Source organism: Astatotilapia calliptera, chromosome 17 (assembly GCF_964374335.1).
Source record: "Astatotilapia calliptera chromosome 17, fAstCal68.1, whole genome shotgun sequence".
Lineage (NCBI taxonomy): Eukaryota > Metazoa > Chordata > Actinopteri > Cichliformes > Cichlidae > Astatotilapia > Astatotilapia calliptera.
This window is the reverse complement of record NC_137438.1, coordinates 33116156-33133825: the sequence shown is the minus strand read 5'-3', so window position 1 is coordinate 33133825 and position 17670 is coordinate 33116156. Positions and strand designations below refer to the sequence as shown.

General features: G+C 39.7%; 1 long non-coding RNA gene across 1 annotated transcript; it reads left to right on the top strand.

The window, feature by feature from the left end:
- Positions 1 to 6833: 6833 nt before the first annotated feature.
- On the top strand, positions 6834 to 11737 carry LOC145421489 (uncharacterized). The gene is made up of 2 exons (XR_013902858.1): positions 6834 to 6994; positions 11138 to 11737. It is a non-coding gene; the product is annotated as an uncharacterized LOC145421489 (long non-coding RNA).
- Positions 11738 to 17670: the final 5933 nt, after the last annotated feature.

Below are 17670 nucleotides of genomic sequence, written 5' to 3'. Positions count from 1 at the left end.
TTTGCAATATATATATTATATTCAGTGTTTCTCTTCATTTTTCATGTCAGGGGAAGAGCTTAATTATACTTTAACACCGGCGTAGATGTTTAACCTTTTCTGACACCAATACATTAGTTGCTCTTCTTGCTCGATGTAAACACGAGGGAATAGATCCTCAGAGCCAAGCCAATTACTGGTGGGCAGTTCGAGTCTGTGCTCACTTGCACATTGTAGGAATGGAGAGGAAGAGGAGTGCAAGTCTCACATACTGGAAGCTACATGCTAATTAGATGGAAAGCTGCAACAGAAGCTGCTTTTTCTGGGTTACATGTGGAGAAATATCTGATATACCCAGACAGCTTCTACTTGATACCTTATATAACAGTACGCTGAACCGGGACTCTAAACTGATAAATATTTCATATCCTCAGTGTGTTTGGTGTGTTTTGACAATGATGGATAACTAAATATTTCCCACACAGGTGATCCGTGACTATCAAAACCATCTACTTCATCTTCTGGCTGTGCGTTATACTATGTAGTAACTTTCGAGTGCACATCCCGCTGAGGATAACTTCCATTGCTTAGACATTTTTTTGGCCAGATGAAAACAAGTGCAGAATTCTTCTGGATGAGACAAGATTTTCACTGCAATTATGCAAAAATAAGAGATTCGATTCCGGCGCAATCCCTTGTGAGGACTGAAGTCAAACTAAAAGGCTATTCGGCTTGTGTCTTGCAGCCTTTTTTTTATTTTTGAATAATTCCACACTTCCTGCATTCATTATTGCCTTCATTTTCTTGCTGGCGGGAAAGAAATCATACTGTGGTGTCAGAAAACACAACATATTCATTCCAGTGCTTCAGGCATTTGACTTCTGATGATGGTAGCTGTTTCCAAAGCTGTGCTAAAAAGTCAAGGCCATTTCCTCTTGCTGTAGTTTTCTTTATTTTTTCTAAGATTTTGGCATGAATCCTCAAAAAGTGTGAAGAGTGCTGGTTTAGTGAAGGACCAAACAGAGAGAAAGCGGGAAGTGCCATCAAGAACAGCAGAATTCAATGCATTTTGAAGGCGAACAAAAACAAACCAGATTGCTGGTTCAAAATTGCTTCGATGCCTCCCCATTAAGCTCCCCGCAGCTTTGTTTAAACAACTCAACGCATCACAAAGGCGACTAATTCACCCCGAGGCAATGTAAGCGTCTTCTAGTTGAGGCCCCGCCCTTTTTTTTGCGTATGGCACACACTTTTGTGCACAGAATCTGTCAAAATACATATTCTCCCCAAAGCATTCCCAGATGCCTCCATCCAAGGACAAATCAATTAGCAGCGAAAGACAGGCAGATGGTTTTGAAGGATGTCAGTGCCTGTGCCTCAGGTGAGAGGCATCGGATGGCAGCGAGCAACTGTCAAGTAGGATACTCATCTGAGTCATTCCCCCCATGTCATCCACACACACACGCACACACACACACACACACACCTCCCCGCGAGCCTCTGCCAATATCAGACACATGTAGCCACAAACAGCTATAGGACGCTACAATCAATGTTCAGAGAGAGAAATGTGTGAATATTTCATACACATATTATCAAACTGAATCGCAGATTAGCATTCCCACAGAATTACCCCAGGTGATGCTGGAAAGGGCGCCTGGATTTCTGCGCACCTACAGAGCAAAAACGGGAGATCAAAATCTGAATAATTTAAAAGAAAAGGTTACAAAAATACAGGAATTAAACAAAAAAAAGGATATTTTAATTCTGGCTCTCAGCACTGAAGTATGCCAGTTAATGGTTTTGCTGATTTTTATACCTTCAAAGGGACAATACATCAAAGTGCTTAATTATGCGACTTCGCCTCCATCTTTCATTTTACCTTCCAACTGATAAGATAACAAACTAACTGAATCGGCCTCGCTGCTTATCAGCTGGTAACCAGGACGACCGTTCGGTTTGCTAATAACTGAGGTATAGTGGAAGCAGGTACAAAGACAGCCATTTTGGGGACCTGTGGCAAGGAATGATCTGCTGGCTGAGAGAAAGACCCACCAATTAAAGGCCCATTTTCTCCCATTCAGCCGTAATTAAGGCAGACAATGACAAGAGGATACACTGCACAGTGGCATGCATGGAGGGACAAAGGAACATAGACAAAGCATCAAACATAGGAAATCATTAATTATAAGACAAGAAAAGGCAGCACAAACAGCAGCATCTAAGAAAAAAAAGGTACAAAAAATGCTTTGTAGTGTAAATTCAGTCTGTTTGCCTAAGAAGGCTAACTTTTCACTCTTAGCACTGTTTGATTTGACTCAAATAAGACTGAAATGCAATGCAAAATAGCTATTTGACATCTTCTGGCTCATATCTCATATTTCCTCTTGTTGTTTTTCACAATATTTCCATCTTTGCGGCTCAGTAATTCTGGATAATAGACAAGCAGCATCCAATCATGGAAATGGACTATGTATATCTGCCAAAAAGATCCTAATGCTTGCTAATTGAGATTCATGGCTTGAAATACCAATCAGATAAAGTGATTAAGTCTTAGCTTGTCCATATCTTTAAATCATAACTTCCCCTCCCTGAGCATCATCATCATCTGATAGGCCATGTCTCATCATTTCATTATTAATCTTTCTTTGTTTTGGAGAGTCTCTCCCTTGAGAGCTCAGACTTGGCGCAATCAGAAGATGTAATCATTCCTCTGCAGAGCTGTAAATCTCTATTTCTTCTTTGTCTTCAGTAGACTCAAAGCATGTGGGTCAGTTTCTAAACACTGTTGTGACAACATGCAGGGTGGAATTGAAATAAAGGCACAATAAAGGCTGTGGAAAGTAAACACAAAAGTTTAGCTGCTGAAAATTTGAACCTGACATATTTAAAATGGACACGTTACTGTAATTTCCAGCTCGATGTAATGGTTCTCGTTAGTCACCAAGATTATTACATAAAATATAGAAAAGCATAGCAGGTGCACTTCACATACTGTGTATACCCTTTCTTCTTTGTGCATATACAAATGAGTAACATCCATCTGCTAATGAAGATGATCAAAAGGGCTCTTAAATGACCAGTTCAGCATCTGGAATCTTCTACCACAAAAACTTGCTGTTGTAACAGATGCAGTGTGTGGTTTGTGTAAGCTATCTATTCCACAGACACTGACACTCCCCTAGACAATCAGGCTATTGAACGAAGTGCTTAACCTGCATTTGTGGACGGCACGGTGATCTGAGTTCACATGCAGTGATTTCCATGAAAGAATCAAATCTGTTTTTAATGCCAAGATGACTGAGAAGCCCCTATGTACATCCAGTATTGATTTATGGTTTTATCCCTTGCAAACAGAGATTTCTCCCGATTCTCTGAATCTTTTGATGATATTATGTACTGCAGACGATGACATCATAGCCTTCACAATTTTACACTGACGAACATTATTCAGAAATTTGCAGATAGTGTTTTGCAGATTGGTGAACCAATGCCCAACTTCTCTTCAGTGAAATTTTTTTATATCCAATCATCTTACTGCGCAATTGCCAATTAACCTAATCAGTTGCAAAATGCTCCTCCAGCTTTTTCCACTTACTACAACCTACTTTTCAGCCTTTTGTCCTTTGCCTTGAGACATGAGACAATGTAGTGGACACAGTCTACTACATTGGCAGAAATCCTAACCCACTTAACACACATATATACACAGTTTTTCTTTTAGTGTTTAACTATTAACACAAAGCTGCCAGCAGACTTGAATACCAGGCTAAAGGGCATTTTACAGTGATCACCATACAAAGTTTACTACAGAAACAGGGCAGAAATGAAGGTTACAATGCTACAACTCTGGCTGCTCCCCACTGCATTTGTTATCTGCTGAAGACCAAACTCCTGCTGCTTAGCTGAAGTCAACATTCACTCTGTGCCAACATCACTCTGGTTCTGAAAGCTACTAGCTTTGTATTAGCATGTTTTCTTAGTGGATGCTTGCAAAGACAAGAGTAGATGTTCGTGTTTTCACAGCTGTGTCTATCCTGGGTGCAGTTTTCACTTTGCAGTCATGTTCTTGTAGTTTTTGTGCAATAAAAATAAAAGTAATATTCAAACCTTCACTCTTCAAACGTTGTAGAGTGCTTCACCATTTTCCTCCTACCTGCTTGGAACTGAAGCATTGTGCAGCTAATTTTAAATGAACCACTGTGCAGATAATTGCAAAGGCTTTGTAACACAAGTGATATAAATGCAACTATAAGGTTAATTTAATGCGCTACATCACTATAGAAAAATGCAGCATGATTACAGTAACACATTGCATCAACATTCTTTTTTTAAACCCTACTTTTAAAGTTTTTTTTATAATTCTAATGTATGGTGCATATTAAGTACTAACTAATAATTATTTACTTTATAAGTAATGACTCATCTCAAGTTTGTTTTATCTCATTTGCCAGCGTAATATCATTAGGCCATGAAAACACGTCAGCTAATGAAAAGCAGCCTGTGTCATTTCAAGGAAATAACCTTGCCCTGCAATGACAGATTAATCACAATATTGAGCACAAATAACCCACAATCAAAATTTAAAGCTTTAATCACCGCCGGCCAATATAACAGCCTGACAGCTGAAATAGTGTTCACTTCCACAAAGTGTGTCTTTTTACAGTGGCACTGAATCAAAGTGGAATTAACCATTTTGCAAACACAACTTTTATGCGACGAGCTGGAGGTAAATTATGATGAGAAACTGTCCTCATAGTGCATTCATGGATCATTTTAGTTGCCATCTGCTTTTATTGCTCCCGTGTGAACAAAGAACTAGAGGGTCTTTTTTTTTTTTTTTTAAAGTTTCGTGACAGTAAGTCTTCCATGAGCTACTGTGTGCTTCTCTTTTATTTAATATAATAATCTCTGAGATAAAACCTCTGCTTTTTCATTTCTAGTTCACCATATCTAAACACATCTCGGGCAAGCTGTACTGCGAGAGAATCTTTTTGCTACCAAAGTGTTAATTAAACTATAAATTCAGTCTGGCTGTGGAAAAAGCAGCAGCCCATATCTGTGATGGGTATGGGAGAAATGGAGCCCTCTGAAAAAGGGAGGGGTCCATTCATCTTGAAGAACATTAGGCTGATAGCTGAGCTCAGTCTATCCCTGTGACACTTGCGGGGAGTCTTCCGTTGGATGTAAAATTAATTTCACATTTTGAGTCATTAACCTCTTAATGAATGGGTCGGTACAATGTGGAATCCTTCCCTCGGACAGCGAAAGCATCAATGAGGGCATTGATTTCACTTCAGTTTCACCATCAAAGGAGCAGCACATAAAGATTCGGAAGCTATCACACTGTGCATGACCTTGACTGCAGTGTGACTGTTGCTTTGTGTTTAAGATGCCTGAGAACTCTCCACCATTCCTCTTCAATTGAGACGTTCCTCTCTCAAAACCCACATGTGTCAGTGTTTATTTTGCTTTGTTACCCTTGCCTCTCTCCGAGTGTGTCTCCCCATCTGTGCTCTCAACAGCGGGAGCTGTTTCTCTCCTCAAAGTGGCGGCGATCTGAGCGACAGCCAGGGTTCTGCTGCTTACATAAGCTGTCAGTGGCTAGAGCTCTGTGTATTCCCAGACCAAAGTAAGGCCTGTCTGAGAAGCTGAAAAGCCTTTAATGTATATTCGTCTCAGCAGGAGGATCCACAGGCTGGGTTTTTGCCTGCCTCATTGCTGCTTGTTCAGAGCTCGGTAAAAGAGACATTAAAGTCTCAAGAGGAACACTCAAAAACCATTCAAAAACAGGTTAATCGACTAGGCAGTAGTTCCTTTTTTATTAATAGATATTAGTCAAGAATTTAGATAACATTTTGATAATACATATTATAGAATAATACAGTTGTTGTCAGACATTTACATGCATTCTTCACAGGCATGAATTTCATGTAATTTGGGGCCTTTTCTGATTTCCTTGAAAAGCTCTTTTTCCCCGAGTGGAATAAATGTACAGCACACATCTTTGATGACTGTAAGAACAACAATTGGATGCACAAGTTTAAAGTTATTTTGGAATCCACACAGAATCAAAAGTACATACAGCCTCCAATTGTCACGGTACGGGGTCCATGACCCAGTACCATGGGTTCATTATTGAACTGATAGTTCCGCCTATTATTATGACTTGTGATCTTTTGCTTATGTTACATTCTTAGTCCTTGGGTTATGGTTTCAGTGTTGCTTCCCTGTGCCTCATCATGCCTGCACTGTCCCAACCGTGTCTTCCTCTTGTCTCACATTCCCTAATCACACCAGTTTGTATTTAAGCCCAGTGTTTTTCCCTCCACGTTTTTGTCCTCCACGTTAGCTGTGTGTTCATCCCTCGTCCCGTGTTGTCAGGTTATGACATGCCACGCCAGAAGACGTGATTTTTATCTTATTTTTTTATGTGGAGACTTAAAAAAAAAAAAAAAAAAAAAGCATTATATCTCTGTCTTAGAAAATTCTGGTGTACATGTGGACGTAGTCCAAACATTCTCATTCAGTCTTTTCATGCATAGCCTTTTTAAACTGTTTAATGGACTTCTCTCCTTCTCCCCACCTGGGTTGTTTGCCCTGATTCTTTGCCTTTCCGTGTTTGACCAGTTCCTGTTTTTGATTAAATCACTGGATTTTGGACTTTAGTCTTTCTCCATGTGTGCTGCAGTTGGGTAATCCCCTCTGTGTACATTGCATTAAGTTCCTTCAGAGTCATATCTATTTGTCCAATTTCTTACGCTTTTCCAGTTCAGGGTTGTGGGGGGACGGAGCCCATCTTAGACCTTGGACAGGTCGCTAATCTATCACAGAGCTAACACACAGAGACAGACAACCATTCACATTCAGATTTACACTCGAATTATAATCATTGGTTAACCTAACCCCATGCATGTGTTTAGACTGTGGGAGGAAAATTCAGCAGGTATTCCGAACCCACGCAGACACAACGAGAACATGGAATCTCCACGCTCTCCATGGTGCCATCCTCTAAGTAATTAATTATTTTAAATTAATGGTTATAATATTTCCCAATTTGCCTACTGAATGTACTACCTCAAAATTCGGTAAAGATTTGACGGTATTCATTTATTTTTAATCAGGATAATGACTAATACCAACAAAACTAATGAAATTCCTACAGAGTGCTAGCTTGGCTCTAGCCTCCCAGAGTAATATATTTTATTCCGTTTTCACCAATGCCTCAGAGGAAACTGACAAAATTTGACTTGACAAGGAGTTTACAGTCATTTATTGTAAGTGAGTTCTTTTGTTTCTCTAAATGCTAATTCTGCTTTTGCAAACTGTAAATTACATCCTTTAAAATCAATCATGTCTTATATTTTCACTTCCCTATAGTATATTTGAAGCATTTTATATGTGAATGCAGTTTTGGAATAAACAGAGGTCTATCTTAAAGTGGAGGAGTGGGGTTTTTAGGTGTTATGACTGTGTTGGTACTGACCTTTCATTTCAGCGCTATTTTCCTCATCTCTCCTCAGACAGCACGAGTACGTCTTTTAGGTCGATAATTATGAGTTTTCCTAATTATATCCTGTGACAGTGTTCCTTCGTTAGGATTCCTTGCGATACTATCAGTGACTGATCACAACCATCAGCCTCATATCCTGCACCCGGAACATCAGGAGATTTAAGCCTGATAAACATCACAGATAAACTCTGAACACATTTGATTACGGAGACTTGGAACCCTGCCAGGATGCTTAGCCATTAGTCGTTATGCATTTTACTCAATGACACTGTTCAGGAAGCACAAAGCAGTCAGTGATGAAACACATTTGACAGCAAATCATCTTCATGCATCACTGCTTTTACCTGGGGAAATAATAGAGCTGTAAACAGACTGAGAGAGACAGTAACATTTAGAGTTTTCACAGGAAGTCTTGTCACTAAACTTGTGTGTTTGGTGTATGCCTAAACCCGCATGGAAATGTTCACACTCTAACCAGTCCATCACATAATATAACTAAAGGAAAAGAGCCGTAATTAACCGAATAGATCCTTTTCGGCACGGAAACAGACGGGATGTTACTAATGTGCTTCGCCACCTTGAGAGGTTTGATGGCGTGAAATCCTGTGTGCGTGCACACACAAATCATGCTTGCTTCGATTTGTAGCAAAGACGTTGCTTCGTCCTAACAGAGCTACACGTACGTGTTACACCCCTGAAAACAGGGGGGAAAGAATCACGAGAGTGATTATGACTTGCGTCTCTCATGCAGTCGTTTATTGCAGTGCAAATGAACAGAAACGTTTCACATTCTGTACTGCTTAATGTCACATGGTGGAAGAAAAACACTAAATAATAAACCAAAATACTAAAGTGCTTACTATATATATATGCCAGAACAGGTTTCCTGAGAATGTCTGACATTAGCAGCGTTTTTAGCTCCTGCCGTTATCTTACTGGCCATTATACAGTCCAAAACTGAGGCTCAAAACCGCCACGTATATGTGCACAAAACTGTAATACAATGCTTCTAAAGCTTACAAACCAATGAAGGATTACCTCTTAAATATCTTAACAGTGTACAAATTGAAAATATATCAACCTTTAAACACTTTTACCTGAAAACAGGGGGAAAAGAATCACCAGAGTGATTATGACTTGCATCTCTCATGCAGTCGTTTATTGCAGTGAGAACGCGCGAAAGCCCCCTAGTGGAGAATAGAGACACTACTAATCGATCCCAGAAAAGGCTTACTAGCCGATCAGAGATTTAAAGATTGCAGTTCTCTTAAATAGCATGAAAGCCATTGATATAACATGAAAAATATTAACCTCTTAACCATTTTCCTACCATATTTACATTATTTTTGTCCTTATATCAACTGATATGAATTAGTATTAACTGAACAGTTTTATATGCAGTAGTCCTTCAACCTGTCACATTCGTACAGGCAAATCGATAGGTGCTCACTACAAAATGGACTCAGGTGTAAATTAACCCACCAGGGAGCTGCCAAAAGCAGACGCATGCACAAGATCCATCAGGGCGTAATTTGTACAAATATACGTCCGTTGCCTGTTAAGCAGCATGCTGATTTACGAGTTGCACTACGGCAGCCTGCAAAAGAGCATAAAGCAACTTAAAAAATGTACTTATTATTCATGAAAATACGGTTATTTTCATGTCTCTGTCTTCTATTGTTACATCTTTATTCTTAAAATGTTTAACATCTATGACAGCTGGGATAGGCTCCAGCGCCTCCCGCGACCCTGAAAAAGGATAAGCGGAAGCGAATGGATGGATGGATGGATGTTTAACATCTATTCTTTACATGCAAACGTATTGCAACCAACATGAGTAAGCTTGTTGAATGAATATTTATTTATTAAACTGTAAATTTAATAAATGACTCCATGAAATAAATAAATAAGTAAATGATGTAAATAAATTAGGTAATAATTTTAGGGAGCTCTTATTTCCAAGTGGCCTATTTCTTTATTTAAGGGGACATTAATTTTTAAATGCCTCATTTGTTTCCCTGCTTTTTGTTCCCATCTGGTAAATAAATGGGGTGCTTTTTAGAAATCAACAGGTACCAAATCAAAAGTTCCTGGAATAATTGAAAAAGCTTTTATAAGAGTGTAAGTGACTCATTTATGTTTACATTTGTATATGTGTTGATTTATTTTATAAATTTTAATTTGTCCATCATATTTACCACATTAATTTTTCATCTTTTAGGGCCTTTTATTTATTTATTGCTGACCTTAATAGTCTTCCAAACACAAGTTCTAACCTCTAGTACAAGATGCAAAGAACTGCAAGAGAATTTCACAAGATGTGGCACCAGCTCTGCTATAGTTATTATGAAATGTCAGTCTACCTTTGTGATAGCTCAGTGTGTGATCTGAAATGGTAATGCAGGAGATAAAACACCAGAGAATTTTTTAGATTTTGGTTTTTTTGTTCAGGAGCAATCTCATACTGAGGAAAAATCCATGGAAAATGATCATTCATCTTTGTGATTGTGCTTTTTTTACCTCGTGATTTTTTGTTTTAAGATCCCCAACTTTATTATTTTGATTCAGTCTCATTAGTCTTAGTGCAATTTTGAGTGAAAAAGCCCTTTGCATGAACCAAAACACACACACCATAAAGGCCAGATGACAATATTACTTTTTTTGGTCCTTCTAGTTTTCCCCACGATTGCCTCTCTTTTTGGCATAACTGATCTCTTATTACAGTGATATCCTCTCGGGGCATTAGACAAAAACTTCACAGGGCAGTCCTCCAATTAAGCATTCATGCCATTACATAAAAACAAAAAACAAATAAATTCTGCTCTTCAATTGGTCATGTCTTGGCTAGCAGAGCTAAAAACACTAGACTGCTCTGCTAGCTAAGTGATCTAATGTTAAAGTAAACAAAAGATATAATGTGATGCTAGTGGAAGTTGCAAACATAAACTGTGTCTTTTTCACAGTGAATGGTAGCAGTGATTGGAGTGAGCGGAGTCGAAACATTGATGTAGCTTCCAGATCTGAAAAATTGGTTTTCTGATTTGACTTGACTTGACAGAGGGATGCGGAAAACTAGTTCATGCATTTATTACCTTTAGGCTGAACTACTGTCAAACTGTCCTGAAAACTCCCTGAAAAGCCTTCAGTTGATCCAAAATGCTGGAGCACGAATACTGACAAGATGTATTTCTCCTATTCTGGCTTCTCTTCACTGGCTCCTTGTTACATCCAGAAACAAATTTAAAATCGTCCTCCTCACATACAAGGTCATGAATAATCAGGCCTCGTGACATCAAACCTTTATACTGTTTATGGGTGGAATCCTTTTAGGGAAGTCAGGTCTTTCTAAGTGTTATTGTAAATTTTGCACATGTCCTCTGCTGTAATTTAAATTTCGTACGTCCACTGGTCTGTGGCCTCAAGTAGCCACCTGTCTTTCCTTGTAGTAAGTGGCACCTGTGCCTGGCTGACACACCGGAGGACCAACCAAACGCTGCAGTATATATAAATATACACAAAGACACTTTTTATATACCACTTCTCCACCTTGTTCTGTCACCTCCTGCAGTAGAAAGGCTTAGACTTAACTCTTATTCCTTTAGTTACATGTGATCCCCATGTAACCCTGCTTTCTTTGTGCTGCAGATACTCCACATGTGCCAGCTTTTGTTCAGCCTGCCTACTCCTCGTTGCTTAATTCCTGCCTGCCCGCTCTCCACCAGCTCCACCACAATCTGGCATCCTCGAACATCTTCAGAAATGTTAAAAAGGCCAGCTTTGCTCTTTTCACTACCTTGAGTCTCTCACTGAATCAAGACTGTACAGACCTACAGAAACTCACATTCACATGAATACAATTACAATGCTGCAGATATGATCATTGTAATTTTATCCTTTAATCTGTGGCATAAAAATAATCGTCAGTCTTTTCAAAGAACAATAAAAAAAAGTTTCAATATATGTTTTTAATTGGATGTAGGGTTTCATAAAATTGGGGCAAAATACTTTAATTGAGCACAGTCTGTGTGCAGAGGTGTACGCAAATTGAAGTAGCAGCTGTTTATGTGTCGCGATCAAAGCACTCTGAGATCCAATAAAGGGGAAAAAACACAACATGTCTTAAAATGTTAACAAAGTGTTTTAACAATGTGCTAAACATGCTACTTGTAGGGGGCAGTGGTCACAATACCCCAAATGTAAAATGTACATCATACACATATTCATAATTAAAATATGCTTCCAAAACTTCCTCTGTCACTGAATATGATTAAATGCACTTCGAAGAACATATAATGGACTCTCGGGAGCTGAAATAGGTGTGCGCGCCAACACACCTGCGTTGATACAAAAACAGTATATACACACAGTGAGGAGCGACAACCAGACACAGTTGCCCATTCACCCAAATATGTGCACACAGACAATAGCCTGAAACTCCCCTCCAGCCTGGCAGGTAATTGCTGTCTATGGGGGGGACAGGTGCTTCTACAATAGAGCGCCAGTGTCCAGGCAGGCTCTATTCACTGCCACTGTAATTGCCTAATTGAAAAGCTCACAGGGGAAAGAGAGGGTGTGTGTGTGTGTGTGTGTGTGTGTGTGTGTGTGTGTGTGTGTGATAAAGAGAGAGTGTATGGAGACTTGGATAAAAAGAGGAGAAGAGGAAAGATAAGTGCTGAGCTTATGGAGTACAATAAAGGCTTTGCACCACACACACATGCTTGTACTGCACGTGCACATGCGCACGCTTCCGGAATTTTTTTCTTCCCATAAGGAAAAATATTCAAATGGCCACACCTGTATGTCCACACATAGAAGCATTCTGAATCGGATCCCTCCAGGGCTAAATATTGTAGCGAGCATGATTGAGAGATGGAGCGAAGGAGGGAGTAGTAATGGGAAATCTATTGTTGTAAGAGAGGGATGCAGCAGGGAAAAGAGGAGGAGGGTCAGGGTGTGTTGAGATATAAAAGCGGCAGGGTCACTCTCATTTCTGATGTCAGCCTCTCCATCTCTGAGCCCTCTCCATGCTTTGGCTGTAAGTTTTATATTTTATATATAGTCAAGGAAGAGCAGATGGGGTCTGCGTGTATGTGGGTGTATGTGTTTCACGTGTGAATTCAAATACATACAAATATGCACCTCGGTGCTCCCATTCACTGCAGAAAAAACAATGCTCTATAATAGTTGTTATTAGCAATAATCCTCTACCTGTACGCTTCTGCAGTCAGATTAAAAGGAACAGTCAGCATTTTGGGGAATACTATTCTTTGCTGAGAGATTCATGACAATATTTCTAACATTTCCTGTCTCTACTGTAAATGTGTAGCTTATTTGTACGTGCAGTATTTCACAGAAATTACATTTCATAAGCAAAGTTACCCATTTGCTAACAGTAGCTTCATTTTAATTACAATCCAAGCAAGTGAGTGCATTTTCACAAAATATCTGACATTTCCTGTCATTGCTTTTAAAACCTTTTCTAGATTCTATATTTTGTAAATTCGGCTTTTGGAAACACTTCAAATCCACAATGAACATCCAATTTGTTGAAAGCTCATCCCAAAAACCTCACATGCTTCGAAAGAACAATAAGGTGCTGTCATTGTCCTTGGGTTTGGTCGTTGTTTGCCCTACTGTTGCAACCTTGTTTTGGCTCATTTGTGCATCCGTGGTTGACTACAAACTGAAGGAGCTCGTATGCCCAAGGCTGAGGTAGACTCATGCTGTTGTTCTTGAAATGCTCAAGAACAACTCCTGTAACAAACTCTTTGAATTCTGTTGCCTATTCTTCAAAATCACTGTGTTCGATCGGATCGGATATTTGTATTCAGAGTACAGCTGGACAGTTTGTGTGCTCTCCGATGGGTACGGGAAAAAAGAAGTCAGGCATGAGAAACTGCAGAGGATTTCAAAGGTGGATCCTTGTCGAAAAAACGGCTAAGGATAGGAATTTAGGCATGTGAGAAGAAAAGACAGAATCGGAGATATGAGTGCAAAATGAAAGGATAAAAAATAAAAGCCAGAAACTGTTTTAAGGACAAAAACAAGCAGTAGGATCACTTTTGGCTGACAACTTAATATTGGTGGGAGAATCCCAAATGCTGGCTCCCTTGAGCACAACACAGTCTCTCACAGGCCTGGATAGGCATCATTTGGCTTGGCTTCGTGGCATTTACTATGTCGAATCTGACAAACACACACTGCAAATAAGCCGTGAAGAAAATGAACCAATCTGCAGAAATTCCCCTCACTCTCTATCAGTGGAACAAATTCAGCGTCAGTGTGAGAGGAGATGTCATACTCTATCGCACTGGGCATCAAACGCACCCTGGAGTTGCACGCGCGTAAATAAGCGTAAGACATGACATGCTTCTTGTGGGGAACATCTTGGCTTAGTAATGCTCTCTTTCTCTCTCTCATGTCTTGCGAGAGTTCTATGTAAACCCCGTTAGATTTAAATGGCACCCTGCTGTGCAATCCAGCGGTGCACGTATACGTCTCCAATGTGGGGAGCAGGAGTTGCACATAGTATAGCAGCATGTTATGTGTGTTTGCTGTGCGTACATGTTTGAATATGTGTACGTTATGTATCCATATACTGTATGCCAGATTTCATAAGTATAACAAAAGAGCAAAACTTAAAAACAAAACCCTCAACAGTAAGAAATGCTCCAAAACGTGATGATTTCTTTTGTTTCTTTCGGTGTTTATGGACAAATGAGTATTAATAAACACAACAGAAAGGCATGATTACTTTAAGTTAATATTAATTTAATATTATCGATTAAATTAAGTTGACTTTACTTAGAAACTTAAGCAAACTCATCTCATCTTTAAAGGATTTACGCAAACTTGTGCACGACTTAAAGATACGACACATGAACTTATAATCAAAGCAACATTACATGGTAGTTCAGCAAATTAGTAGTAGTTAAAGTAATTTAACTATGTCACTATTAATAGCCTAGATTTTTCATGGTATTTACAGTCATGTGAAAAAGAAGTCTTAACAGAACTCTGTGCAGTCCAAAATGCAATGCTCAGAGAAACTGCAAAAAACCAAGAGCTACGTTCAACTTCATGACAGTATATTGAGAAAAAGGCTGGACAAGTAGGCTGGTTTAGAAGGGTTGCCAGGAGAAAGCCTCTTCTCTAAAGACAACATGGCAGCACTTAGATTTGCAAAGTTGGATCTGATCAAAACACAAGACCCTACATTGCAGCATAGGACCTGGACCAAATACACAGATCTGACTATGAACTCCTGTGTATATCAAAGTATTCGAGGACAAAATGTGAGGACATCTGTCTGACAGCTAACGCTTGATAAAAGTGGATCATGCAACAGGACAACTGTCTCAAGCACAGCAGCAAATCTACAACAGAATGGCCAAAAAAAGAGGAACAAATCAAGGTACTACAGAGGTCCACCCAAAGTCCAGACCACATCCCGATTGAAATGCTGTGGCAGGACCTTAAGAAAGCTGTGAATAAGTAATGCCTGCAAACCTCAATCAAACAAAGGGCCAAAATTCCTCCACAACAATGTGAGAGGCTGATAACGTTGTATATAAACAATAAATTCAAGTTACTGCTGCCAAAGTTGGTTCTGCAAGCTACTGAATCATGCCATGTAGCTTCCTGCATGCTTTGACGGACGGACGGACGAATGGATGATACAGCACGGGCAGATGGACCATGGATGGACAGATGGATGGGTGGATGGAGCATGGATGGGAAAATGGATGGATTGATGCATGGGATAGATGATTTGCCAATCACAGCGACACTAGTGGCTGGGCAATCGTGGCTCAAGAGTTGGGAGTTCGCCTTGTAATCAGAAGGTTGCTGGTTCGAGCCCCGGCTTGGAAAGTCTCGGTCGTTGTGTCCTTGGGCAAGACACTTCACCCTACAGCGAACATTTTAAAAACTTTCAGAAGTGCTCTATTCACTTTTTATTTTTTGTGATTTCTTTTTCAGTGAAAATGCCAGAATAAACGTATAAACTCTGAAGCTTCTGAAGATTAACAGTTGTGTACATTGTTATGTTTCTCCAAGCTGGATGTCCTTGTTTCTTCGGTTAACTCTGATCACAAGTGACTCCTAATCTGTGGTCCTGTATGAGCAGGCACATCACATCAGACTTTTGAAGCCTTGCGCAGGTCTCTGAGTGTTGGTGTGTCATTCATCACTACAGTCCAAGACCGAAATATCACAGCAGCTGCAGACTCTAAAGCCCTTTTCATCAGTCTGTCATTCAGATTTATCTTATTTTTACATTAACATTTCTCAAAGCCTCATTCAGACATACCCACACTGATGGAGAGCCACAGTGCCATAGGTGCAAAACAGCTGTTCTATCCCCCACTTCCACACATGCCTATTAGAAAGGGACTTTTAAACTAGCAATACCAAAAATTTACAAATTTACAGTGCTGCTGCAAATAAGAAACTTTGCCAGTTGGATAAGATGTGCATGTTAATGCCAGATTAGTAATAATACAAGCCTCATTGCTGTTTATGGCATTTTGGTGGGTTGAGAGACTCACAAAGACACACAAGAGTCATCTATCACTGGAATCTCGTGTGTATCAATTAATGAGACATTAATTGTGAAGTCCTGAAACTGATGTAAATGCCAACAGTGACCTACACGGCTCATTCAAACATGTAATTAACATATTTAGATGCAGTCAGATTCATTCATGGTAACGTGCGCTAGTTTGAAATGGGCTTTAGTGTCTCTTCCTCCATCCACACACAGCAAACAGATCAGCAGCAAAATTTGCCTAATTCACAGCAGACTGTTCTTGTGAACCTTTATCTAAACGTCTATCTATAAATCCTCATAAGTACAACTTCCAGCACGTAGGGTAACCCAACAGCTCATCGGATGTTTAGGGAAATGTAGGATACTGTGCTTTTGTGCTGGTTAAGAGATGCAATTAGTAAACAGTGTGTTGTTTCTTCCATGAGACAGCCCATAAACCTGAAATATGTTTCTCTCTGAATCTGCTTCTCTTTTTTTCTTTTGATGATACTATTTTGAGGTTCAACTCTGTTGTCAAGCAAAAGAAGAAGAAAAAAAACCTTCAAAAGATAAAGCTCTGAAGCAACAAAGTGCTCTAATTGCTGTATTGGCTATGACAGCCTCGTTCTTTTCTTTCATCACCAACACACTCCATCAACCTTTTCTCTGTCCTCCTGCAGTGCACTCATCTCTCCTCTTCAACATTTTGTCCTGTGACAGTAGCGAAAAATGGCCGACCTTACCTGGATTTACCCCTCCCTCCCCATTATTTCTCTTTTTGTCCATCGCAAACAGACACATCTAATTATTTTGCGATGTGCCCATTTTTTTCCCCTCTGCATCTTCCACTCGAACCACTCTGAACACTGGAGGTCACATATTTAAATAGTTTCTCTTCCCATCTGCGATGAGCACAAAAAGACATAAAACCAGAGTTATTTATTATGATATAAAACACGCAGTTTCGGGAAAATGAAACCTTGGAAGATGGACGATATTGAATTTTTCAAGATGGTGCTCGGTTCGAGCCATTGTCTTCCCCCTCTCCCTCGGTCTCTCTGGGGACCCGGCACTGTTACGTGTTGCATTTAAGCACACAGGTCAATAAAGGTAATTGATAAGCTCTAGGATATATTGTGATAAATGAAGGATATCTCTGGTGCAATAAATCAAACTACCTCTCAGGCTATAAATGGACAATTGTATGCCCCCGCCTAATGGGAATAAGCATAAACTCATCTCCGTATAACAGACAGACATCTATAGAGCTGTATTATTGGGCCATCACTTACACTTTATGAGCACCTCAGATACTGAGGCAGGGCCAGTGCAGCATCTCGGAAGGCCAGTTTATAGATTATTGGCAAGTCCATCGATCTGTCAGAAGAAGCCTTGGAATCACTTTTTCAACTGAGACGGGCAGAGCTGACAAGTGCCTTATACGGCTAAAAATTAAACGTAACGTAAGATGCTTGAATTTGTCTTCCTATTAAATAATACCAAGAAACTTACATTCCAGACTCATGAGTTATTTAATATTGCTTTATGGCAGTTTACTTGATATTCTCCCCATCAAAGGGTAAACTTCTTCTACAGGCACTAGTGAACACATGAAAAACTGCTGCCCTCTAGTGGTCGCAAGCTGAAA